The sequence below is a fragment of the Delphinus delphis genome, chromosome 11 (genome assembly GCF_949987515.2).
Source record: "Delphinus delphis chromosome 11, mDelDel1.2, whole genome shotgun sequence".
Taxonomy (NCBI): Eukaryota; Metazoa; Chordata; class Mammalia; order Artiodactyla; family Delphinidae; genus Delphinus; species Delphinus delphis.
The window spans coordinates 78,709,399-78,737,250 of NC_082693.1; the positions used below are offsets into that span (position 1 = coordinate 78,709,399).

The 27,852-nt window shown below is 38.0% G+C and overlaps 1 long non-coding RNA gene across 1 annotated transcript; it reads left to right on the plus strand.

The window, feature by feature from the left end:
- LOC132433281 (uncharacterized) lies at positions 1-27,852 on the plus strand. Its single transcript, XR_009521107.1, has 3 exons — positions 1-98; positions 20,486-20,647; positions 27,804-27,852. It is a non-coding gene; the product is annotated as an uncharacterized lncRNA (long non-coding RNA).

A 27,852-nucleotide genomic window follows, 5' to 3' on the forward strand; every position in this document is an offset into this window, starting at 1 on the left:
AGTTATGAGGATAGCAAATGGAAGTGCTTCATGGTCTAGAATGGCAATGCAAACCAATGAAGCTGACCTGCGTGCAACAGCAGGGACGGGGGCCTGCGGTGAGTTGGAAAGTGCTGGCCTCATCTGAGGTATTCAGATTCACATTTTGGAATGCCGTTTTGTAGTGATGATTCCTAATTTCAAGCATAATGGGATTAAAAAGCTGATTTTGCTCATAAATCTAATTTTTGTTTTACAAGTCCTTCAAAATTGTCCAGTTAATTCTGTGACTCATATGAAGATCTTATGTGAATATATATATATTTTGTGAATATATATGTATATATATAGGAGTTGCGTTTCAAATCTATCGTGTTGAGCTACACAACAAAGAAAGTATGCAGAGGATGATAAGACAATCTATGAACTGCAACAGTTCAGCAAAAGCATGAAATTGGAGCCAAAGGTGATGAGGAAAAATACAAGCTGCCACCCCGTCTCAGAAATTCCTGGAGAGCTCAGCAGGAACGGGGCTCTCCCATCACACGTGGAATGTGATTTAACCCAATTCTGTTTGCAGCTGGTTCAAATCCCAGCTCCTCCCTTACTAGTTGTTTGGCCTTGAACAAGTTACTTAACTTGTGTTAACTCTATGTTAGAGTGTCTTTATTTGGATGGTGGGGTTTATAATGGTAGGTGCCTCTTGGTTCATCATTCAAAGGGATGTTGTGAGGATTAAGTGAGTTAAGGCACACAGAGGACTTAGAACAGGAACTGAAAGGATTTATTTAGTTAGTTATGTATCTGTGCATTTATGTATTTTTGTATTTATGTATTTATGTTGTTGTAACTTTTTTGCTATTTCAAAAGGCAGGGGAGCTCTGCTGACATTTAGTTTATCCCTATTTACTGCCTCTGTCTTCCCTGCCCCATATGCCCACTTGTTGAGGGCAAATGTAATGGGTTATACTGATCATTGTTAACTCCAGTCCCTCTACATATCACTTATGGATATGCCCTTTTTATATAGAAAAAATTCAAGGGGGACTGTTGATGTCTTCTAAATGATAAGCCTCTGAAGTGCAAGAACTGTGCCTCATCCTAGATCCAGATGTCTGAGAGTCCCAAGTCTAGCAGTTTTTGAAGCCTAATGCCAAGCCCAGGTGGCAGTGTTTCCCAACTTGGCGTAGCAGATAATGGGTCTTCCATAGGAGCCTGCTGAATATGTGAAACCATTATGCACCCACACTTGCTAACCAACAGAATCCTTTCTCTGTCCCGGAGATTTGATTAGAAAAGTATGCTCAGTATTTTACATCCTAAAAGCAGCATTGCTTCTGCCCTTAGTTTTGTAGTCCTTCAGCAACCCTGCTCTTCAGCTTCTAAACCTGATTACACCTTCCATGAAAAACACTTGAGTACACCCTTCAGCTAGTGTGCATCAGATGTCCTGTCAACCTGTCCCCAGTCTGCTTCATTTCTCCCTCTCCTGGGTGTCCAAACACACACACACACACACACACACACAAGCATAAAGCCAACAATAAAATCTTTTTCCTTGAGCCAAACAAAACAAACCCCTGTCCTCCCCAAAACAAACCCTCCATGCATATCAACACATGACATCAGTGCCCACTGAAGTGACTGAAAAACCAGTTCTGCAAACAGAAAGATTAATCTCTTCCTACTGCATAATCTGACTGAAATGACATGTTCTCTCCAGGCCCTCAGAAAAGACAGAACTCACATCCTATAGTCAGAGATGAGGTTTTGGCCATGTGCCTCTCTGGGGCTGCTCAGTCCCTTTCAAAACCAGTTTTAGGAGTTTAATTACATCAGTATACTAACTTCTAAGCGGGGCGGCATGTGTTTGAAGAGGCTGCGTGAAATTAGCCACTGACCACTTCGAGTGTTCAGCCTGATTGTCTTGTCTTCCTGAACTTTCGACTTTCTTATGGTTGAAAGGAGGATAATATAGGACCTCACCAAGCGGAGGGTAGATAAAAGGAGGCAACCTATGTAAATGTGCTAAGCAACCCCCTAGCATTTTCTCTGCATCCTTAGATAAGGAGCGCAGTGACCAACCGGGGACCGAGCAGGTGCTAACCCCTGCTCACAAGTTCCTAAGAATAGTTTGGGAGTTGTTAACAGTGGTTAATGTTTTTACTTCTGAAGGATTTTTCCTTGACTCTCTTTTGTTTTTGCTGGCCTTCACGAGCATTATCCCCTAAGACCCAAACTTGATTACGAAAAATATATTTGACATTAGAAAAAGTATCAGCATCATGAAATACACACAGTTTTCAAATGTTACACAACCTTCAGGCCTTAAGGAGGGATGCAGCCCTACCTAATCTCTCAAATAACAAAGATAAAGCCATCACAAAATGTTACCACCAGAAGGAATTTAAAACCTGCCACATTTTGAATGTCAAGGGACTTTTAGAGGATCCTTACCAAAGAGACCACCATAGCTAAGATCCTCAAGAAACTTTCTAAAGATGACGTTTATGCTCCACACATGTTAAAGATGCACAGAATTCCAGGAAGCTACAAACCATTCTTTTCAGAAGAAACAAATATTTGAAAATAAACTATTACTAATTAGCATATCTTGAGTATTTACTGTGTGCCAGGCACAGTTCCAAGTGCTTTACAATGTATTCATTCACTTAGTCCTCACAAGAATTGAACAAAGACTCTTGCACAAGGCCACACCGCTCATAAGGGACTGAGCCAGAATTTCATCAGGGACAATCTGGGTCCAGATTGCTGTTTTCTAGTGCAGATGATACTCCAGTAGCTCAAGAATTTGCAGTGGGTCAGAGCTGCTGTTCCATTCTCCCCTTCCTGTATGGTAACACTACCCCAAAGCCAGCTGCTCACATTTCTGCCTGATTTTAGACTGCATTCCCCTGTCTGCTTTTATAGCTACATGTGGCCTTATGACCATGTGCTGACCAATGAGATTCAAAAGGACGCGATGCAGGGGAATCCCAGGAAGTCTATTTACAGGGAGTTAATCCAACTGCGAGGCATCTCTCTGTCCTTCTGCTTGTCCTCCTTTAGGCTGGCAACGTGGGTAAGAAAGTTGGCACAATCCCATGATAGCATGGCTTTGAGCTTGAAGCCATGTGCTGGGATGCTGCAGTAGGAAGTAGCCCCTGTACCAGTCTTGGTCTGTCTGCATCCAGATGTTTTTTTTTTTAAGACTTTTTTTTTTTAATGTCTAAGAGAGGCTTTTTGTAGCCTCTATTTTGAGGATCTCACTTGACCTTAGTTTCCTTAACTTTTCCCCTAATTTTGTCTGTAATGAGTTCTTCATCTCTTGTTCTCTCTTTCCATCCAGTCTTTTGATTTTTCTTTCTCCCCATTCCTTTCCTCTTCACCTCCCTCTTTCATCACCTGTGGCTCCTTTCCTATTCTTTCTTCTCCTTATTATCAACCTTAGCTCTCTTTCATGCTCTGTTTCTCTTTTTTAAAGATGTAAGAATAAGAATTAAGAATGCACATGGAAGATGGTATGCAATTTTGAGTGAAAAGGTAATTGTATTTGCATGTTAGCATTATGGATGATTTCATTACTACTCTACCACTAATAATACATTCTAAAGTGACATGTGTTTTTCAGTAAACATAATGATACATTGTGCATTTATAATTCTTCTTAAAAGTCAGTATTAGCCATTTTGTGTTTATTCATAATTTTTTTTTAACCAAGGAGGTTTCCCTCATCATTGAAACGTTCAGAGGTTACCATTGATGTGTGGCCTGGACAAGCAAACCCATTTTAGTATTAGGGCAGGGTAAATAGAATTAGTCAGTTAAATATATTTTTAAATCATATAATGCATTTTAATCCCCCCAAACAAGGATTTGGGGATTGTCTGCAGGTTTGTATTATCCACCCGGGTGAACTCCTCTCTGCAGGACTTGTGTTAATTGAAAATTAGCAATTGGCTCATATAATCCTAGAAGTACATTACCTAAAATCCCTTTCAGTTGTAAGGAAACCAAATGTATGCCGAGAAGGAACAGCGTGGCATGCAGTGTAAGCAACTGCTCTCTTCATTACCTGTGAATTTGTGCAGAGCACGCAGCCCTTAAAGTTTCTAAGTACCTTCTTTCATATACTCAGTGGAACTTTCATTCTCAGAGCTTTTAAGTATTTTATAAATTTGGGAATGAAAATTAAGTCCCTTCCAAGTGCTCCAATTCTAAAAAAAAAAAAAAAAAAGTTGACCGAGGAAACCTATTGGTTAAACATAGCCGAGCAACTTGAAATGGTCTTTTCTTAACACATTTTCATGTCTTAAGGCAGCATTTAGTTCCAAATATAGAAGAGATAATTTTTCTTTTAATGTTGATATTATGAAGATTCCAGTAGAGAGTTTTGCTGAGGAAACTAGAAGGGGAATCTGATTTGTGTCTGTTTCTTAAAGAGGAACATTCCTGGCAACTATAAAATAAAATGTACCTTCATTTCTAAAACTTGTGAAGTTTGGGCAAACCGTGCTCCATCATCAGTTACCTTGGGAAAATCTCATGTATTCTGATAACATCATATATCTGTATGGGTTAAATCATTGTGCAACGGGGATCTACTAGCGTAAGAGGGAAATAAAGCGGTTCCCTGGGCGTTTAGCTTTCTTCAACGTTTCACTGCTATTTGTGCTATCAAGAGAGGCCTATCAGGTATTGCAGCTTCATTACCCCCAGGATTTCAACTCTTCTCCTTTAACTCTTTCATGCCACCTGATGTTCTCAGAACATTTTATTTTACTATCAATGGCAAAGCTGGCAATTTTGATTTCAGGGAAAATATAACTGATAGTTTAAAGTTGACTATCAAGAAATATAATTATGTTTTGTGAATTGTAAGTTGTGTTGTCTCCGGTAGATAGTTCAGAGTTTTGTTGTCTGCTTCTACTGTCTCCCTTTTTTCCTTTCTCTCTCCTTTTTTCTTACAATATTAAAAGCCAGTTCAATGATTTCCTTATCTAAGGAGACCAGCTGTTTCCTGGAGGTTGGATCTGGTCTCTCCTTTCTAAATCAATGTCTGTCATAGGGAGACAGAAATATGTGTATGACTTACAGGATTTGTCTTCATAATGATGAATGTTTAGTTAGAACATTGATTATAAATATAGAAACCAGACTTTGAAAAGCAATTTAAAGCTATGGTATCTGTCTGTTACAATCATTAAAAGCTAATGAGTATATTTCTTTGGTGTAGTTAATCTTTCCACAGTCTAACAAGTTAATGTGGGAAAGATTACATTTTAGTGTATGATAAACATTTTGCTGATTAGTCCCCAAATTATATGCTAACTATTTATCCCATTATTTAAATGTGGTATAGAATAGAATCTGCTTCTTAACTAACAATCAGTTGGAAAATAACCCAGACTCAGGCAGAATTGAAAGAACATTTATGTGTTCTATACTTGAAGATACATTACATGTGATTACAATTTTAAATTGTTGCAGGAACAGTTGTTTTCAGAGAGATCAAAGGTTGGTTTTATGCATACATCTTACTGCAGTTGGTTTCTAATTATTTATCAAATGTCTGACAAGGCTAATGAGCTTTGTCTACATTTTCTATCCATCTTACTAGAGTTTATTCTCTCCACTTTTGAAGACTATACATATGCATAAAACTACAACTGGCAGAATTTTCTCTAAATTGGAGAAGTTTGTCATAAATCAAATGGCTTCATAAAACACCCGAAGCTTAAGTTTGAAACATCTAAACTTCAAAAATTTCATGTCATTGTAGTTTGAATTGATAAGCATAGGTTTTTAGATACAAGAGGTAGATCTAGAGATTATCTAATTCAATACCTATTTATTGAAAATATTGAAGAAAAAACTCAATTGGGAAGTTATTCTGGTGTGGCCTCTCCCGCTGTGGAGCACAGGCTCCGGACGCGCAGGCCCAGCGGCCATGGCTCACAGGCCTAGCCGCTCCGCGGCATGTGGGATCTTCCCGGACCGGATCATGAACCCGTGTCCCCTGCATCGGCAGGTGGACTCTCAACCACTGCGCCACCCGGGAAGCCCGGGAAGTTATTCTTAATAAACCCATTTACTTAAAAATTTGTGGTACTAATGTAGAGGAGTCTCTCTATATAAATTCATATGTGTGGCATATACCCACACATCTGACTCTATTGCATAAGTAATAGAAAAGGTAAACCGGCTTTCACGATGAAGGAGATCTGTTGGCTTCTGTAACTGGACCATCTAAAGGTATGCCAGGTTTCGGGGTTGGTTTGATTCAGCTGTTCATGGATGTCATAGAGGTCTTTGTTTCTTTCCCATCTTTACTTGTCAGCTTCATTCTGAGGCTGATTCTCCCATTCTGCCTTGGCAGTTTTAGGCTTTACATCTACATATCCTACCAGCCAGATCCAAAGAGAAAATTCTGGCTTTCTCAGATGAACAGATCACCTTCTTTCTCAGAAGCCCCACGTGCTGGTCATGTTTAAATTAGACCAATACCTCTGGCCAGAATCATGCCACAGGTTGAATTGCACAGGGCTGGGTTTATTTGATAAGTAGCCAGGGATGTGGGTAAAACCATAGGTTTAAGTATAGGTTAAACTAACTGGGTTAACCATCGGGGACTAGGCCTCGAGTTGGAGGAAGACCTATGCTTACTTCCCTAACCCCAGCCACTGCCCCTGTAGCCACTGTCTACAGGGCAGACATCTGTAACTTGTACTACTATCCATGCATCTTTTACTCTTCATAATCATGAGTAATGTCTGCTTATTGTAGAAAATTTGAAAAATGCCTTCGAGAATAATAAAATAAAATTGCTCATACCCTCACTTTTAGAGATGATAACTAGTGAAATGTCAACTAACTATGAACATTTGGGCTATCTTTTTTTAATCGTTTTAAAAGATGCAATATTTAGATTGCACTCTGTGTCTATCTATCTATTTATGTATCTATCTTCAGCTTTATATCCTATTTTACATTTCAGCCTAACACTATTGGAAACCTTTCCCCATAACATTTAGAACCTTAATTTTTCAAGGATAGGTGAGTAGAAGTATTGGGGGAGACAATAAACAGTGGTAGGAAATGCCTTTTTTCTCACCATGCTTTCTAAACCTTTTCAGTGTGTCTTTTAGCATTGTTGGACTGAAAAGGTCATTGAATGGTTCTAAAAAATTACTCCACGTTCTAAGACTTGCTTTGGAGTAGGATTGCAATCATTAGAGGTATAGAAGCTGTCAGTTGCCGGAAGAGGGCTTCTCTGGATTAAGGCAGATAAATATTGAACAGAGAGGTCACAAAACTGATCAGACATCAGGACACTGAGTTTTTAGTTCAGTCTCTACTACTATCCACTGTGTGAGTTGAGAAGCCCCTGTAAATGCTCTATGCCTCCACTTCCTTATTCCTCAAGTGGGGTAATAAAAGCTCTCAATTACCTTGTCAGAATAAAACAATAGTATGTATAACTATGAGAGTCAATTATGTAAATGATTTCCTAATGTATGTCTCAATGTCAATCTCGTTAATTCATTTTAAATTTTTGTATTATTTTATCTTCTTGTGAAGTGCTGGGATTGGTGGAGCAGATGTTACTAACCCTACCTGACAGATACGGGAACTTAGTGTCCAAGTGATTTGATTAACATTAGAATTGCTCTGCTTATTTAAGGTATCACTACTAGGTGATGAGGACGATGATGTTGGTGATTGCAATCACGGTGGTAATAGCTAACAGTCAAGAGAGGTTAAGCAACTAAGAACTAATCCACCATGCATAACATTTGTAGCATCTATTTTTCAAAACTGGGATTAATCATTCAATTTTCTCTCATCTAGTTGAATTGGTGGAAAATTGCTTAAAATATGTTTTTATTCTAATTTTTCAGAAGTAGCGCATATTCAGTAAAGACAACTTAGAAAATACAGGGAAGAAAAAGTAAGAAGAAAAATATCACTCCAATTCTGCTAGCTCTAGAAAACCAATGGTGGGAATTCCCTGGTGATCCAGTGGTTAGGACCCAGCACTTTCACTGCCGGAGCCCAGGTTCGATCCCTGGTCGGGGAACTAAGATCCTGCAAGCCACATGGCATGATCTAAAAAAAGAAAAAGAGAAAGGAAAAGAAAACCAATGGTGACTGACCGTTCAAGTTTTTTTTTTTCCCTATGTTTACATTATGTTTATCTTCTGATAGTACTAAGTGCTTGAAACTAAGGAAGAAATCTTAGAGAGACCTAGAGATGACTTTGTAATACAACAACTAATAACATTATTAAGTGCTAACTCTGAGAACATTATCTTAAGTGCTTTAAAGATATTAAATATACTGCTCACAATTACTGCTAATAACATATGGATCAAGTTCTAATATGTTTTCTCTATTTTACATATGAAGAAACCAACACCCAGAAAGATTAAATTGTTTGTCCATGGTCATATATCTTTGGACTTAGGCCATCTGACTCTAGAGCCTGTGTCCTTAATCTCTGTTCTGTGCTGCTCCCCCACAGTGCACCAGAACTTCCAGGGGATGCCCTGGAATCTGAGGATTCAGGACACTGACCTATAACCTAGAAGCATTCTTTGGACCATCTTGTTGGCTTGTTTTGCTTCCTGAGGAGTGTTAAACAAGGTTGCAGCTGGAAGTACAAAGTGGAACAGCTGGAAAGCCAGTTGTAGTGAGAGCAGAAATCTCAGAACCTTGGCTACTCATTCACTGCAGGGAGCTTGTGGAGTTCCAAGTACAGCTGGTCTACCAGTCTCTCCCCAGGGAATGGTCAAGATGGGGCAGGACAGGAATATTTTAAAGGACTGTGTTTTTGTAGAGTCACTAATGATGACATTGCTTTCAGTTGCTTTTTACTTCCTGAATGGATGTGATAATGAATGATGTTTTTATTATAAATTACTGTTAAAAAATGGTTTAAAATTTTAAAACTTGTATTTCTCAAATTTTAGAAAATATACACATATTATGAGTTTTTTTTATAACCAAAAAACAAAATCTAGGACTCTAATTCCTGGGAGGGGCTATAGCAGACCCTGGAGTCAGACTCTCTGGCTTAATGTCCATGCTCTGCCACTTACCATCATGTAGTCTTGAATAAGTTTCTCCGCCTATGGTCTCCTCATTGATAAAGTGGGGATAAGAACTTCACATAGTTTAAAGTGTGATTGTGAGGATTCTGTAAATGACACATTAATAATTGTACTGTCACATAGTAAATAATCTTAGAAATTATCCTACAAAAAATGTGCACAGTCATATATGAACAAAATGTTTCCAGGAACATTGATTGTAATAGTGAAAAACTAGAAAGAATCAAAATGTCCATCCATAGGGGCATAACTAAGTAAATATCACTGTATGACACCACAGAATTAAAATTAATCATAGGTATAGAAACTCTGCCATTAGATTGTAAGATCAATGGAAACAAAGATATTGTTCATTAGTTCATCTTTAGGGAACAGGACTAGCACGTAGGGTCTCAGTGATTGTTGATTAAAAGAGGGAATAAATATTTACAAATTAACATGGACAAAATTCTATTATATATTAAGTGGAAAAGCAAGTTATAGAACTTTTCTCCCCATTCTTTGCTTGCCTTTTCTTATCCTTCAAGTTTTAGTTTTTCTGCGAACATTTGCTTATCCCTTTGCCTAGGTCGGGACCCCTCAATATTCTCTTTTCCAGCTCTGTGTTTATTTCTTTCTTTGAGCGGATCACAGTTGATAATTCTTTTATTTACATGTTAATCTGAAGTTGTTTTTTTTCTCTGTTTCTTCCCTTCACTAAAATATAAGGTACCAAACAGCAGGAACCACATCTCTTCTGTTCACCCTTGTAACGCCAGCAGCCAAACACATTGTAGGTACTCAATAAATATTTGCTGAATGAAGGGATATAAAATTGATATGGAAGGATTCACAAAAAGCTGTTAACAGTGGTTTCCTCTAAATCTCTAAAGCAGGAAGAAACTACAGGAGCTGGGTGAAGGGGGTTTTTATTTTTTTACTCTACTTTTTTTTTTTTTTTTGGTCGCACTGCATGGCTTGCAGAATCTTGGTTCCCCAACCAAGGATTGAACCCGGGCCCTCAGCAGTGAAAGCACAGAGTCCTAACCACTGGGCAACCAGGGACTTTCCTTTACTCTACTTTCTAAATAGTTGGTTTTAAAATAGTAAGTCTGAACCACATTTATCACTAAAATATAGAACTGTGCCAAAACATTCAGATTTGACTAGGAAAGAATCACTATTTATTAATCTATTTTTGCCATGACCATCTCCCTCAGTGGAGTTTCAGTGGAGGACAGCAACAGTGAGAAGTTTCCGTGTCATCACCTTCCACTTCTGTTGGAAGGACCTTTCAGGTTTGTGAAAGAAGAGCCACTCTTGGTAGCAGATCCACTCTTTACCTAGGATTTCTGTTTCCTTTAAGCATGTTATTTGATTGTACGTATTTCGCTAATGAGTTTATTTAAAAGGCATTTTCTAAGAGCCTCTTCAGGTTGAAATGTGGCCGCAGGTGGTTGGGAAGATTATTCACCTATTAATGATGATGAGTGGGGAGACATAATGTGTGGGAAGACAGAAAGTCTTAGAAAATTAGTACCTAGCAACATAGGCTTAAAGAGAGAGTCATTTCCATCCTTGTCAGATAAATAGGTGCTGAAATTGTAGATAGGACAAACGCACATCCTGGAGATGTGACAATACTTCCAAAGTGATGATAAGAGGCTACCCCAAACTGCAACGACCAAAAGACCCCCCTGGAGATACTTTAATCCCTCAGATTTGAGGCTAATTTTCTATGTACTACTGAAACCATCTTTTCTACATAAATATCAGCTGTTTCTTCCATAAAGGCAGCCTGAAATTGCCATTGGAGATGATTACTTGATTGGCAGAATGCTTACCTCAGACACACTACGTTCAGCCTCGGAAAGCTGGATGCCCAGTGGGTGCCTGTAAGAGCATGGAAGAGAATATCTTGACTCTACAAATCCCCCCCTCTGCCAACACACACACACACACACACACACACACACACACACACACACACACACACACACACACACACACACACAATGACGTCATATCGCTGTGGCTGCACAAAACAAACACTGCACTTCCTCTAAATCAGTTTCTCAACCTCAACACCATTGACGTCTGGGGCGGGAAATTCTTTGTTGTGGGAGACTTTCCTGTGCATTTGTAGGATATTTAGTAGCATCTTTGGCCTCTACCCACTAGATACCAGTAACCCACCACTGCCCCCCACCCCCAACTGTGACAACCACAAATGTCTCCAGACATTGCCAAATGTCTCCTGGAGGGCAAAGTCACCCATGGTTGAGAATCATTGCTCTAAACCACCGTTTTCTAATAATGAGAGCAGTTATTAGTATTACCCCTTCATTTGTCTAGCACTTCATAGTGTACAAAACCCTAAGAATGTTTCAGAAAATCAATTTTATTACCAACAAGGAAAACAGTATGAAAAAGTGGTTGACCATGTCTTACAGTGATCTTCCACAAGCTCCTATCGGAAGAAATTGTTGGCCAGCGGGAGGCTGATGAATGGAACTTTCTTCTTGGTTTTAGTTCCTTTGATGCCACCTGCAGTTTGGAATGCTGGGGCACGTTTTTTGTTCACTTTTTAGAAAATGTCAAAAGAAATGCTAGCTCTAAAGAATAAATCATAACTTAAATTATTAACTATACTTCATTAGTTTATCTCTTGTGTTCCTATTCTTCAGGGACTTAGGGAAAAGTGTGAAGGAAAGTCAGTGAAATTTCACCCTTTCCCCCATACTCAAGTCTTTAGTCACATTCTATAAGAGAAAACCTAAAAGGTGGCTTAAATACATTCAGCAGGTAGAGTGCTGGTGGGTGCATTAAATAACCTTTAGGTCTTTAACATTGTGTGACTATTCCATTTAATGGCTGTATCAGCTTTGTGCAGGGAGTTTTTGCCCCTTTAGTTATTGCTTTTTTTTTTCATATGTTATGTTGTTGTCCAACAACATTATCTCTTCTCTCTCTCTGTTTATGTCCGTCTGTCTCTCTCTCTCACTCTTTGTCTTTCTCTCTCTCTCAGTGGTATCTGAGGCCTCAACATCAAGGTGTTGTGGGAAGAATGAGGTCTTTAGAGGCAGACAATCCTGAATTTAAATCTTGGTTTTAACGATTCTAAAACTGTGACATTGGACAAAATTTCTAGCTTTTCAGTAATTCAGTAGTCTAGAGTTTATGGGTCAGGAGAATAACAGCTACTCTCAAAACTGCTTAGTTATGAGTGACATATAACCTTACTTAAGTTGATATAAGGAAAAAGGAAATTTGTTGGACCAGTATGAACAAGTCCGTGAGTAGAGCTGTCTACTTTCAGGAAGGGTTTGGTCTGGGTCTCAAATATTCTCAAAAAAAATTGTTTCTCATTGTGCTTTCACTGAGTATATTCTCAGGTCCATATAGTGACCCCCTGTCCATTTCATGTCCATTCAACACCTGACCAGTATAAGAGTCTGTGCCTCAATAGATCCGTCAAAAGTTCTGGAGTTGAGTCTTGTTGTCATTGATTAGCCCCAGTTGGTGAAGAGTTTAGATCTGAACCAGTAACTCCTGTAGGAAGGCAGGACTGCACTAACTGGCTTAATCTGAAGCACATGGTGAAAGAACTGGGAAAGGTGGTTCCTCAAAGTCAAAATCAAGGGCAAACTGTAAGAAGGGGACTGGATGCTGAGCAGAGAAATAAAAAATGAAACCAACAAAAAACCGCAAAATAACCCAAAACTCTGAAGTCCACTAGAGCTACCTTAAATTATGTAATATACAAATGTCTTCTGGGGTAGTTTTCTCCTACTGCAGAATTTGGAAAAGGTAAGATGTTATTTCATTCATTTAAATATATTTTTGTATGTCTTGTGTGTGGATGTGTGTGTGTGTTTAATTGGCATTAAACTCTATAATGTCTGTTTGGTCACTTAAATTATTTATTTATTTATTTTTGAAAAAGGTGTTTTCAAAATAGTCTCATATGTCACATTTAGAAGAAACAAAAGGTTATATTATGAACAGTATCCCTCCCATCCCTGTTCCTTACCCACCTAGCTGTCCTACCCAAAGGCATTGAATCTTAGCAGTTTCTTGTATAGACTTCTAGAAATAGTTCACGCCTATACAAAGAGAGACCTATTTTATCTCTTCCCTCCCCGGTAGTGCTCTCCCCACTTTTCTCCTCCCCAACTCTTCCATCTTTTTCTACACAAAATAGAAGCATATTTTACATATTCTACTGCCTCTTACTTTTTTCATTTTAAAATATCTTAGAAATTTATCCATAACTATACAAAAAGGGCTTTTTCACACTTTTGCATACTATATCATTAATTTGTTTGCTCAGCAGTAGGTGTTTATTATATATAATAAACACTTTATATAGGTGTTTATTATATTTATTATATATCCATGAACAAAACAGAGAACAAAATGGGCAAAAATATCTGACCTTATGAAAGTTACATTCTAATGGGAGCAGACAATTAAAACATAAGAACAGGAACAAATTATATAGAATGGTAGAAGATGATAAATGCTATGGAAAAAAACAAAGCAAGCAAGGGGGATATGGTGTGAGAATTCAAATGTTTAGATCAGGAAAATCCTCACTAAAGTGACATTTGAAACAAAAAAGAAGAATTGAAGACAGTGAGGCGTGAACAATGCCATTATGTGGACTAAAATTTTCCCAGGCAGAGGAAATGGCAGATACAAAGGGCCTAAAGCAGAGGTGTACTTGGTATGTCCAAGAAAAAAACTGAGAGGCCAGTATGGATTGAGTAGTGAGCAAGAGAGAGTGATGGAAGATGGTGCCTGAGAGTCAGTGCAGCCAGTCGTGGACAGCCTGTGGCAATTGTGATGGCTTGGTTTTTACCCTGCATGCAATGAAGAAACATTAGAGGGTCATCAGCAGAGGAAGAATGTGATTTCACGAGCATTTAAAAGCCATCCCTGTGGTCAACATATAAAGAACAGACTAGGGCGGGAAAGGGCAAGATGGAAGCAAGGAGGCTATGTTCATATATTTTTCTATAATTTCTATTTTATCAAGAATGTCTCTCAAGAATGTATATTGAATTTTATCATGCACTTACTTTAGCATGTTTGGTAGTAATTATGATTTATCTCCTTAGATCTGTCTTACTAATATAATGAACTATAGTAATAGATTTCCAAATAAAGAATCAATCTTGCATTCCTGAAATAAACCCTGCTTGGTCATAGTATATTCCTTTTAACATGCTTACTGTTTCCACATAATAATGTTTTATATGACATTTGTTTATTAATGTTCATAAATCTGATTGGTTGGTAGTTTTCTTTCTGAACAATGTTTTTGGGTTTCTGAATAAATGTTTTTATTACTCCAGAAAACAATTGGAAGCTTCCTTCTCTTTTCTATGGTCTGAAACAATTTAAAATAGCATGATAATTAGTTGTTCTTTAAAAGTTTGTCAGAACTTCTCCTGTGAACCAACTGAGCCTTGGGCTTTTTTTGGAGGGGATGGGGAGCTGAAGCTATTTCACAAATTTCTTTATTTCTTCTATAGTAATTGATCAGTTTAGATTTTCTCTCACTTCTGAAGTCAGCTTGGGAATGTTATACTTCCCTAGAAAATTATCCATTTCAACCAGATTTTGAAATTAATTTGGAAAAGTTGTTGATCAGAGTCATCTGATATGATCACTTACATTTCCTCTGTATTTATAATTATTTCTTTTCTGGGTTTATATCCCCTCCTTTCTTGACTATATTAGTTAATAGTTTATCCATTTTGCTATATGTGGGCATGTTGTTGTTGCATTATTTTTAAAGACCATCTTTTAGATTTATTTGTTAGGGCTCCATATATTCTATATTCTAATTAACTAACTTTTGCTTTAATATATACTCATCTTCTGATTCCTTATGTGTGTCTTATAATCTGTTTCTAATTTCATGAGTTGGCTACATAATTCATTCTTCTTGTTTATTAACATGCGTTTTTAAGTATGACTTCACTGATGATTGCTGCTTTAACTGCAGTTCTTATATGTAGAGTTTTTATTATCAGTTTTCAGACATTCTGCAATTTTGTTTTATGAATATTCTCTTTGACCTAACAGTTGTTTGAGAGTGAGCTTTTAAATTTTGGGGTAATGGGTGATTTTTGTTTTCTGATTGGGATCAAGTGATATTTTCAGTACTGCTAATACTTGGAGTTATTTGATGCTTACTTTGTGGCCTAAACTATGGCTTTTTCTACTGACCATTCAGTATCTAACTATAGAGATATTCTGTTTTCAGGTTAATAGGGCTTGATATGTATCCATTAGAACCACCATGTTAATTTTTTTAGGCCTCCTATATCTTCATGTATAATGTTTGTACTTTTGATATGTTATGGACTAAAGTGAAGTAACTGCTAATGCGGCTCTGTTCCTTGTTGTATCTCTCGTAGTTTTTGTTTTAGGAATGTTAATATATTATTTGGTAACTAGATATTTGTAAGGTCGGATCTTAACAAACGGCACCGCAAAACCGAGGAAAGCTTCAAGTGAGTTTTTTTAGGGAGCGCTCCCAGGCGAGGTTCACTGGTCCGAGAGAAAGGGGCCAGAGAAGTCGCGCCCAGTACTGGATGAGGGGGATTTTTATTGGGGTAAAAGCAGAAGGTGGCTTGCAAGGGGAGGGGGTGGTTTGCTATACAGGGTAATTCCTTATTTGGTGAGGATACAGCAGGGCCAGGTGTTGGTTGGTCTGTTGTGGGGCATAAGCCCATTTTCCTTTCCCGTCAGCCCCGTTGTTTTCTGGGCAGGAAGTTAGAGTCTCTTGTTGATTCCCAGAACAGGTGAGGTCGTTATGTCCCGATGCCTCTCCTACCTCATACGGTGTTTTCTCTTACCCACCCGGGCCTCCTTTCACCCGGGCCAACGGACCTTACAATATTGAGACTTTCTCTGTGGATTGTACCCTTTGGTATTATAAAGTGTCTTTATTTGTCTTAATTAATACTTTGTGTGCTGAACCAAACTTTGTCTGAGATTAAGATCACAACCCTGGTTTCTTTTGGTTTATAGTTACTTGCTATGCATTTGCCCATCTTTTTGTTCTCAACCCTTCTGAATCTCTTTGCTTTACCCCTCTTTTACATAGCACACAAGGGAGTTTTCTCTGCTATACTATCTACACATCTTTTTCTTTTAATAGGTGAGATTGGACCATTAACATTTAATGGTATGATTAGATATATTTGGTCTTAGTTAGGTTTGTTACTTTATGTTTAGCTTCTGTTTTTATTACTTTCAAATACTTTCATCATGTACCTTGTTTTTAAACTGCTTTATGTGTATGTATGTTTCTTCTGATAAATTTGAAGATTTATGGATTTTTTGTACTTGCTTATCATTATAGAACTTTTGATAATTTCCTTTCTCCTCATTTCTTTTGGCACTGTCTGTTAATTCCCTACCACGAGTAACAATGAAAATGTCTAATGCTTCTTCCTCCTCTTCCCTCCTTCTCTCTTTCTACCCAGTTTTAGATGATAAACTTACCTTTTTGTAACTACCTTTTTAACATTAAACTTTTACTTTTTTTCCATGTTGTGTCAGCTTTAATTGATTTCCTTTGACTTCCAGCTATTAAATATGAGAAAACCACCGATCTTCTATCCTATCTCTCCAAACTGTTGTTAGTTATAACATTTCTAATTTTTCATGTTTATATCATTATATTCTCTTATATAAACATAATCCTCATACTTGTTTTAATCTTAATTCTGCAGTTAAATGGATTCAATTTTAATCAGTGGTCTTTTGCCATCATTTTTTCCAGTTATTTCTGAATTTGCTTAAGTTTATTTTCTAGTAGATTCTTCATGAAGTTCTCATGTGAAATAGTCTCTGAATGCTTTAATATTTTAAACTGTTGATTATCTTTATGCCTAACTGGCATTTTGGCTAGCTTTAGATTATAGGGTGACACTGTCTGTTCTTCAGGATTTTGTAGGTTGTGTGTTGCTTTGGAGAAGTTTAAGGCAATCTGATTTTTAAATTTTAATTATTATAAGTTACTCACCAGAGAAACTATGTATTCTTTGTTTTGGTATTCTAATAGCTTCTTAGTATTAAGCATACGAAGTCCTTTTTTTGTGTGTGTGGGGGGAATAATGTGGCTTTGCGGGAGGAAGATGAAATTCTTTTGTCATTTTTAGAAATTTTTCTTTATATATTTCAACATTTGTTCAATTTCATTACTTCAGTTTTCTTTTTCTGAGACTCCAATTATGTGTATGTTGGATTGTTTTTTGCCTGTCTATAACTAGACTTCCTTTTTTCTCTGCATCCTCCTTATTTTTTTCCCTTCCCTCTCTCCTTTCCTCCCTCATGCTCTTCCTTTCTTTTTTTTTTTTTTTTTTTTTGGTGGTACGCGGGCCTCGCACTGCTGCAGCCTCTCCCGTCGCAGAGCACAGGCCCCGGACGTGCAGGCCCAGCAGCCATGGCTCACAGGCCCAGCCGCTCCGCGGCATGTGGGATCCTCCCGGACAGGGGCATGAACCCACGTCCCCTGCATCGGCAGGCGGACCCTCAACCACTGCACCACCAGGGAAGCCCTCTTCCTTCCTTTCTTTCTTTCTTCCTTCCATTTGATTTTACTCACTTTTCTTATTTCTGTTCTTTGTATCTCTTACTGTATTTCAGCAGTGTCTATACTCTCTTATACTCCTAATTTCATATTCATTTCTTGCTTTTATTTTTCTTTCACTTTTTTTTTGCAGATCTCTGGGGGCTCATATTTCATCTCCAGTTTCCTAACCATCTCTTCCCTGGGGTCCTCTATTCTAGGTTGTGTTCTTGCTTCTTAGAAGCAATTGTCATATTAATAGTAGAAGTATCACTTATTTGGTTTAAATATTTGTCAAAGTTTTCATCTACTCCATTGAAACCTTTTTTCAAAAATTTTTTGGTGAGCGCTCTTCATCTATCACTATTATTAGTGATTACTTTTCTCAGTTTTTTGTTGTAGTATCTCTATATGTTATCCTTATCTGTCCTTTTTGATTGTTCACCTTGAAGTAAAAAGTTTTTTTTCTGAACCCACCATTTGCAAGAGTTTTCTGTGTGTGAATAGGGAAGACCTAAGATCATGCTTTAGTTGAGTAGGAATTTTCTTTTTGACCCAGGTGAATGTGAGACTTTGTTTAGCCTTTAAGTCTCCCCAATTAATAGAAAGAGCAACTGTGGGGTGGTTCATGATGCAAACTCTTTTCTCCTCACTGCCACATTCTGCTTCCTGCAAAATTTGACTTTTCTATATTATTCTTCTTTGGCTGGGGTTCTTTTGTTTTTCAGAACAAAGTCAGATCTGGGGAAACTCCTGTCTCTAGCTGGTTCGTATCACTCTTATGGTAGTAGAGCAGCTATTTAGATTCTTAACTTATGTTTGGGAAAGAATAATTTAATCTCTCTTTCTGATCTCTGCAGCTGAGGGACCTCACCTCTTCATTTTTCTGCATATACCTCCATATGATCTATACTGCTGTTGGCAGCCATTCATCCATTTTCTGATGTAAGGTTTCAGCTGTATCCTGATTTCATCAGATATAGAACTTAAATTTCTTATTCACATTCAACTAATTTCTTTGAGGGAGGAGAATTTCCAACAGGATAAAGGGAAAATACTAACTTCATACCATCATATTAGAGCCAGAAATATTTCTATTTCAGTAGTTTAACCTAAACACTTGTTTAAAGTATTTTAGCCATGCCTTTTCATGTTGGTCAGAAAAAATCATATCTCACATAACCATAACAGGTTGACAACAATGTTTTTGTTTACCAGTTATTCTGATCCCTTTTCTTTCAACACATTTTAATGATCAATACATTATTTGTGATTATTTTTAATAATGATTAAATAAATAAAACCAGATTTATCTTATAAAATTTATATTTTAGCCTTTATATTAAAAGGAAAGTAGGAACTAATGGTCCCTAAGATCTAGAGGATTAAACGCCTAATTTTAAATTGTGTTTTTCTTTTCTCAGTAAAAGTAACAACAGAACTAGAAATATAGTGCCTTAGATCTGTTAATGCTTGATAACCTACCTGGTTTCTGAGTCTGTTAGTCAGAGTGCTTATGGCTGCAAACTATGAGCATATGGTTAGATCAGCCCCATCAATGGATGAAATTAAATCCAAGCCCACCATAATGACTCATTTTATTTAGGGAGTCATTTCTAATTGGAGAGGCTGTAATAGAAACCACCCCCCCTAAGTTATATGAATTGGAAATAAAAGGAAAACACCTTAAAGGAATTCTCAGAAATTATATCAAAATCATAATAATGAATTCAGAAAGGACAATCTATCACTTTCCCTCTCCTACACACCTTATTTCTTAAAGCTCTTGACTAGTTTCCCATTCCTTTTAGAATAAAAATCAGAACTCCTAAACACAGTCAACCAACGTTTCTGTGGTTTGGCTCTTACCTACATCTCCAGCTCCATCTTACATCACGCCTCTAAGTTGGTTTTTCTGGAGCAGAAAATCTTTACTTCTCTCATGCTTGGCATGCACTTTCCTACTCCAGGGCCTTTGCACTTGCTTTTTCCTCTGACTGCAGAAACTTGCCCCTTACCTTTGCTTATTTAACTAACACTCATCTTCAGATCTCAGCTCAAAAGTTTCCTCTTCAAAGGGGCTTTCTCTAGCCTCCTTGACTAGCTGTCCTGTTGCATCTTCTCACAGAATCTATCCCTTTCCTTTGCAATTCTAATGTCTCCTCCACTAGCTATAAGGTCCACAATATGGCTGTTTTTGCACAGTATTTTATTCCCAGTGCTCATCCCAGTGCCTATCACATAGTAGGCACTTTATAAATATTTGTTGGGAGAATTAATAATGATGCTTAGCATTTATTGATTGCTAACTTTGTGTCAGGCATCTGTGTTATCTTACTGCAAATGAAGATCTTCATTTTAGACATTATGAAGTAAAGCAAAGGAAAAAAGAAAAAGAAAAACGATGAAAATAAATGAATTTAATTGTGTCCTTGAGGAAGAGTTTTTGATCTTGTAAAATTTTGCATATTTACTTCTTATGTTGGTTGAATATGAAAGGTACCCAGGAGTCTAGAATTTGCATCAAAGCTATCTAAACTCTTAAGCTTATAAAAATGAGCAAGGAATCTAATGATGGGATTTTAGAAGATATATTTGGCATTTACTGCTTATAATTGGATTAGAATTACAAGCCGATCAAATTTTCTCACACATTTCTTATTCTTACCCTTGATCCTATACTAACTCAGAAAGCCTGAGGTAGCGGGGGAAATACATTTTTAAAAAATGTATTGTAATCTAGGCCTTTTCTTCTGGAAGCTAATGAGAAGTTTGCTTCAGGTTTTGATTTTGAATTTCTCATATTTATTCCACTTTGTAGTGCCTGCTGGATATTCTCCCGTCCAGCACTACTTTGAATTTTGAGAGAAGAAAGTGAAGAAATTAAGAATTACAGAAGGGGCTACAGGAATGATCTGTTCAGTGCTTCTCATTTTACATATGAAGAAACTGCTCCCCGGAGAGCATATGTGCTGAAACAGTGGTGAGAACTCTGGTTTCTACACTTCCTTCCCAAAGTCCATTCCGAGCCATACCTGGCCACAGAAAAAGACAAGGGTTAGACCCAGTGTCAAACCTTGCTTGTATATCAAGACTAGTTTTCTCATTGACTTGACTTCAAGATAGAATGATTTAAAAAAATCATGTCTTGGGCTTCCCTGGTGGCGCACTGGTTGAGAGTCCACCTGCCGATGCAGGGGACACGGGTTTGTGCCCCGGTCCGGGAAGATCCCACATGCCGCGGAGCGACTGGGCCCGTGAGCCATGGCCGATGAGCCTGCGCGTCCGGAGCCTGTGCTCCACAACGGGAGAGGCCACAACAGTGAGAGGCCCGCGTACCGCAAAAAAAAAAAAAAAAAAAAAAATCATGTCTTGAAAATACATGGATTTTATATAGACACCACGAAAATAACATAAAAGCATTTCAACTTTCAAGTCTATTTTCCTTAAATATGATTTTTTTATATCATATAGAAGTTACCACTTTTGATCCATAGGATACCTATAGAGCAGAAAGAGCGCACAGAGCTTTGCCATATCTATGTTCAGTTCTTGGCCCCCTCCACTTATTAGCTAACACCTTGGGCAGACGACTTACACTTAGAACCTCGGTGTCTTTATCTGAAAGTTTGAAATATTAGCACCTATTTAATAGACTACTTGAAACACTTTCTTGGTACCTTAATATGCAGATAAATATGTATTTAATAATAAAATGCTTTACAGATAGCTGTGAGGAGTAGATGATATGACAGCCCCTGGCATATGAAAGGTGTGCTAAATCTTAATTTCCCTTCCTGTTTTGAAATTAGCGGAGCTGCTCAGCTTCAGTCAGCATGGGTGAAGTTTTGCTTGTCATCCTACGAGGCAGGCTATTTGAGATCTCTTTGGGAAATATTTCGTGTCAGTGTTACCTGCCATGGAACATGTACTGAGAATTTTTTTTTGTACTGAGTATTTAAGTGGTTTATAAAATGACCCCTATGGTGGTCCCTGCTATAAATGACAGGAAAATGCGCACGCTCTTGTGATTGAAAATTGCTGCTCACCAGCACACCAAACTTTTGTTAATGTGTTGATGGAGAATATTTGCATACAAGGTTTAAAGTTCTGTCAGTTTAATAGATTTGACTATCAACCAGAAAATAACAGATTTTTAGTACAAACCAGCAAGTCAAATGCAGTCTGCCTCATGAAGCAGACTAAATTCTTCAGAAGGAGGACATTGCTACATGACACTTGAAGAATATACCACTTAGGGTGAAATCTCGTTTCAGACCTGCAGATCCTGGCTTTTTCTACTTAGAACCCTACAGCCTTGGGGAAAGGCAATAGAATTTAGTGGGATAATGAACACTATCTCCCTCTAGTTCCCAGAACCATGAAGAAAGAGCTGAATTAGCTTCCAGGTGCCATGTTGCTGTGGAAAAAACATGGAACTAGAAACTCAGACTCTTGGGTTTTCTCCTACCACTATATGGCATTGGTCAAAATCACCTAACCTCTTTATTAAAAAGAAAGTTGAGAACTTAAAGAGGTTCTTTTTAATAAAGTCCTAGACCTGAAGTAGCCTCTCAGTAAAGGAATAAAATTATTACTTACTTATTACTCTACATACTGATGTGGTTTCAAGTTAGTTTACCAACCTGGCTGTGACCTCTGGATGAGCCCCCACTCCTCATGGTACCCTCATTGGCTGGATCCCTTGACTTCAACATAATACCCTTTACAGACTGTCTCCAGGGTCGAGGACAGAGGCCAAGGTTTGTTAGCTACAGATCTGTCTCACGTTCTCCATCTTGTCTGCAAGAGATTTTAAGACAATGATCTGCTAGTCTGGAAGCTCTTATCAAAGAAGGAAATATATTTTGTTCAAGAAAACTCATTTCTTAAAGAATCCAGGGGGCCTTCCAATTATTTCTGTTTCCTTTGCTGATTGCTCATAACTTATCCATTCAGTTATCTCTACTAGCATTTTCTCCAGAGGTTGATGTCAGACTCATTGATTTATAGGCTCAGAAATGTGACTTTTCTCCTTTCTCTTGGGTATGAGTACACCATTTACCCATGTTCCATAATCTGGACTTTTACCCATTCATCTATTTACACTAAGAGGACCAAAAATGGTCCTACCTGTTCATCATCAAAACTAGTGCTTCCAAAAGTCTGCATTTGAATTTGGGTAGGAGATCCACTCTCCAGTCCACCCAGTCCTCACTAAGCTTTCTATTTTAGCCTAGCATTTTCACACATTTATACAGCAGGACTGGTCCATGGAATGTTTCGAGTTTGCAGTCCATGTTAGTGTTATCCCTTTCATCTTGAGGATTATTTCCCTTGGTAATGAAGACAGAATCGCAAAAGGAGTTGCTGCCAAAGGTTTCCCTACCTTTGCTCACACTGTGTTCTCTGTCTAGAATCCTCTTCTTCACTTCTCCTAACTGTTTAGAATCTCTCCAGCATTATCTCATATAAGAGCAGCAATAACAACTATTTATTGTGCACCTACTATGACCTGGTGTGCTGTGCAGGGGTTATAAAAATGAATGTAATCTGATCCTGGGCTCAGATCCTTGGTCCCATGTGAGGGAGTGATGTGTAAAGCTGCACTTACAAAATGGTATGTATGGTGTGTTTTTGCACGTGGACTCAGGAGACACACTACCTAGGTTCAAATCCAGGCCCCAACACCTAGTGACCATTTAGCCTACAAAAAGTTTTTAACTGCTCTGTGCCTCAGTTTCCTCATCTGTGAACTGGGGATAAAAGTAGCATCCCCTTAAAGAGCACCCCTTATCCTCCTGTTGTGAAGATTAAAGGAGTTAATGTATATAAAGTATTAGAATAGTACCCAGTACGTATAAGTTCTCAATCAGTGTTTGCTATCATTTCTATCATTCTTAAAGTATAAATGTAATAAGGAAGATATTCTCTGACCCCCTTCCTGCCCCCTGTAATCACTCCCATGTATTACATGTTCCTTCTCTTTGCTGTACCACTCTGTGTATATATTTATAGCAGCCAACGCTGAAATGATATAATGTAATGGTCTCTCTCCAAGGTACTGCTGGTAATATATTGAAATCTTTCCTCTTGTTTGTTTTCAAAGTTGTTACCTCAGGGTTACCTTCCCACCCAGTGTTCCCATTCATGGTCTCCTTGGCAGCCCCATGACCCATCTCTGGTATTCTTTGGACTTCCTTAAAATATAACAACTAAGAAGTTAATTGTTGACATGGAAAGGTCTTTAGGATCTCACCCCAATGCAAGTTTTCATTCTCATTGGCCAGTGCCCCAGCTATACTGTTGTTAAATATTTTGAATTTCACCCTTGTTTTATCCCTCTGCAATTTATATAGAATACAGGTTCATGGTTCTTTATCCATGATCCCTAAATTAAGAAAGAACTGAAAACCAAGTTTTCTCCTTCCTTCCCCTTCCTTCCTTCCTTCCTTCTTCCCTTCCTTCCTTCCTTCCTTTCTTCCTTCCTTCCTTCCTTTCTTTTTCTTTCTTTCTCTCTTTTCTTTCTTTCTGCCTTTCTCTCTCCCTATCTCTCTCAACTTATACTACAACACATTTGACCACAAATCTTAACCTGAACTGAGGGATGGAGTTTACAGTCTTTATTTGTTATCCCGTTTAGTATTAAACAAATATGTTTCACTACAACACTATTAATAAAGGTAACATAACCACTGCCTCAGACTATACTGGGGATTTTTTGAAACGAAAGTATATATATTATTTCATATTTCTGAAGTCCCCCCCAAAATTCTGAATTCTAAAACATGTCTGGCTCCAGGGGGTTCTGATAAGAGATTTATGAATTTTACAGACTGATACCTTGGATTTAAACCTTGGCCCTTCTGTATAAATTGTGTGATTTTGAACAATTTAGTTAACCTTTCTCTATATCAGAAACCCTCATCTATAGAATGGAAATAATATTAGTATCTCTCCATAGAGTTGCTAATAGGATTCAATAGCTAATGCACTGAAACTGCTTTAAAAAGTGCCTGTCTCATGGTAAGCACTCATTTATTAGTAACTATTACTTTTAAATTCGTTGTTGTTGATTTTATTTGAGGGCAAGGTGTGTGCTTTCCAACTTCATGCTTGTACAATACCTACTACACAGTGGGGACTCTGTAAAAGCTTGTTGAATAACTGAATGAATGAATGACTCCATTTGCCCCAAGTAGTGAGTTGATCCCTTTCCTGTTTTTCTAGAAAAGTTGGTTAAACAAGTTAAAATGCTTGTTTCATTTTTTTTACACTTTTCACACACCTCAACTCAGTCTGGCCTTTTTCTTTCTGACAGCATCTTATATATCTTTGCCCTCCTGTGCTTTCCATCCTTGGATATATGCTTTTCTTTCTATCTTTTATATATGACTTTATTCAGTCAAGCACTTTCAAAGTGAATATTGTCAAGCAATACTGCTTTCTTCACATTTTCCTTCTTCTTCTTCTTTTCTTTTTTTTTTTTTTTTTTTTTGCCAGAGTTGGGGTTCTAAGCCTTTCCCATCACCCTTGAGACCTCTTCCCTCTTGTATTCCTCCTGGTACACACAGAATCCCATCTATATTTCCTTGAAACTTTCTGAAATCTACATAATAGAGTACATATTTCCTTTCTGTGGCTACTACAAACCACAGGAAATAGGGATGTTCTTCCTAGGCTACCATCATTTTAACCCCAAGAAATATTATCTTTGGTCCTTAGGGTCCACTTCTGGTTTCCAGCAAAACACATAATAACATCTCAATACATTTTTGTTTTAAAAGAATTCAGTGTTTCCTCATTGGTCAGAGTGAAGTTCAGGGACTTTGCCCGATGCATTGCTTATTCCATCATCTGAGGTAAAATTGTTGCAGGGATTGACTAGGAGGTATCAGGTTGTTCCATTGGCAGAGAAGGGGACTTTCTGAAAAAGTGGAGATCATTGGAGTTACTCAGCATTGTCATGTCTTTCTTCTGTAGTAAGAAGAAAGGACACCCCAATGGCATTAGTCTTCTTGTTCCTTTTCTCTTTCATTTTTATCCAGGCTCTTTTGATCTGCAGCTCCAGGCAGCTGTCTATGGGCACACCCTCTTTTCTGGCACACTGCGTTCTACTCCCACCACTTCCTTTAAATGTATTGATTCTGAGCAAAGTATCCCTTTTCACTGTCATAGTTGTATCGTGATTCCTATCATGTCAAACATCAGAAACACTTCAAGATCATACTTGCTTCCTTTGTTGAGTGTCTCATTTCAATTTATTGTCCAAATATTGCTCATTGATATCTATGCATTGGAAGGTACATTGATTACTTGTGACACATTTCCTGTTACTTGAGAACTTACGTACCTCTTACCCACTGTTGACTAGGCATACATGGCTTCTTCTCTATAATTTTGGGCCTTTTTCCTTTCTTCCAAATGCCATTTTATCACCCTTACGATTTAGTTGGAAAGTGCTAAGAACATTCTTCTTAGAACACACTGTTCTTTACCAAGAGTTCTTTATTCAGGAATTGTTTACCATGTTCCAGAAAGGCAACCCTGTTCCTTGACCCTATATACCTCTCAGGTCTTTAACTTCCTGTTGCCAGTGGCCTGTTTCTTCATTCAGTAGCGGTTATGTACTCTCATGACCTTGACTGGAACCATGCTTCCTCTGATATCTCAGTTTCAAATATCTCATTTTCAGACTGCAGTCTCCCATCCTTCCATCTCATTCACTCAATCTTCAACCTTGTCAAGACCTACAGTCCATTAACATAACTGATTCTCATTCCTGAAGAGAAAGGAAAGGCTGCTCCTCCCTCCTTCCCAAGACAGGATTCCATAATCCATTAATATAACCATGGTCTAGCAAATGTTTCCAATTCATTTTATCTAATCCATTTGTTGTTTTTCTTGGCAAAGCCCCAGACTGGTACCTTCTCAAATTAAATAGTTAAAGTTCATTGGGAAAAAATCAAATATGCATCCAGCATTTTATTTCATTTAAATTCAAGATTATAAACCTCAAGCCTGCCTGACAGCTCTTCTATGTTTATCTGGTAAACTCATATTTCTACCTAACCAATGACAAAGATTCTCTCAATGAATGACCAAACTCTGGACAGGTTCCTCTGAGCCCTTTTGTGACTAGGCCCTGACCTTGGGCTCTGTCCTTGGCCTGCTTAGTCCAGTTTTAGCAAGAATCCTGCTGAGTCTGTTTAGAAAAATCCACCACCCTTGAAATCTGATTACCCTCTATATCTAATCAAGTCCCTCATCCTCCCCCACTCTTGATATCATTCTGGCCTGCCTTCAGCAAGAATCCCATCAAGTTGGTTTAGCTAGAATCCTCCTTACCCTTGATGTTTCTCTCCTCTTAATAACTTTCCACCCACTGACCCCCACCCTGCTCCTTGGCTATAAATCTCCACCTGTCTTCATTGTACGGTGAGGACTAATTGACTTTCAACCACAGTCTGTGCCCTCTCTAACAAACTCACGAGCCACCATCATCACCCTTGCTCATTTTGCTGCATCCACCCTGGCCTTATCTTCTTCAAACAAGAATGATCTTCCTTTGACTGGAACACTCCTCCCACACAACTGGTATGTGGCAGCTTCATGCTTCAGGTCTTGAATTATAGATGTCGTTCTCAGAGGCACTGTGATTTTCTTTAATATAATATATATTTTATTTGCTGGCTAATTCTTTTTTCCCTCTATCTCCTCCCCAGACTAGAAGCTCCATGCAGGCAAAGATAATGTGTCTTATTTATGAATATACACCCAACATCTACCAAAGTGTCTGGTATGTGACATGTTCAATAAAAATTTGTTCAATGACTGAAGCCAAAATTCTAGCTGGCAAGGTCTTTAGTGCTTCTTTGACTCACATTTTAGCTTCTGTGAAGTTCAGTAGTATGGTTCTGTAGATTGGTGGAAGATTTCTATGTTACTTATTACTTTGTATCTTCTTACACTCCAGTATGCCACTAGCCAGGTTAAGTCAAGGCAGTCCCTATTCCTTGATCCTCAAAGAGCTTGACTAAAATAATATCCTTTAACCATGTCTACCTACCTTACTATCTTTTAGAATTCTCACCATATAAGTCAACTTATATTTTTCTCTTTCAAAATCCACGTTACAGCTATTTTCTCTGATGAAAGTGGGATGAAAGGAGAAGAAATCTTATTACG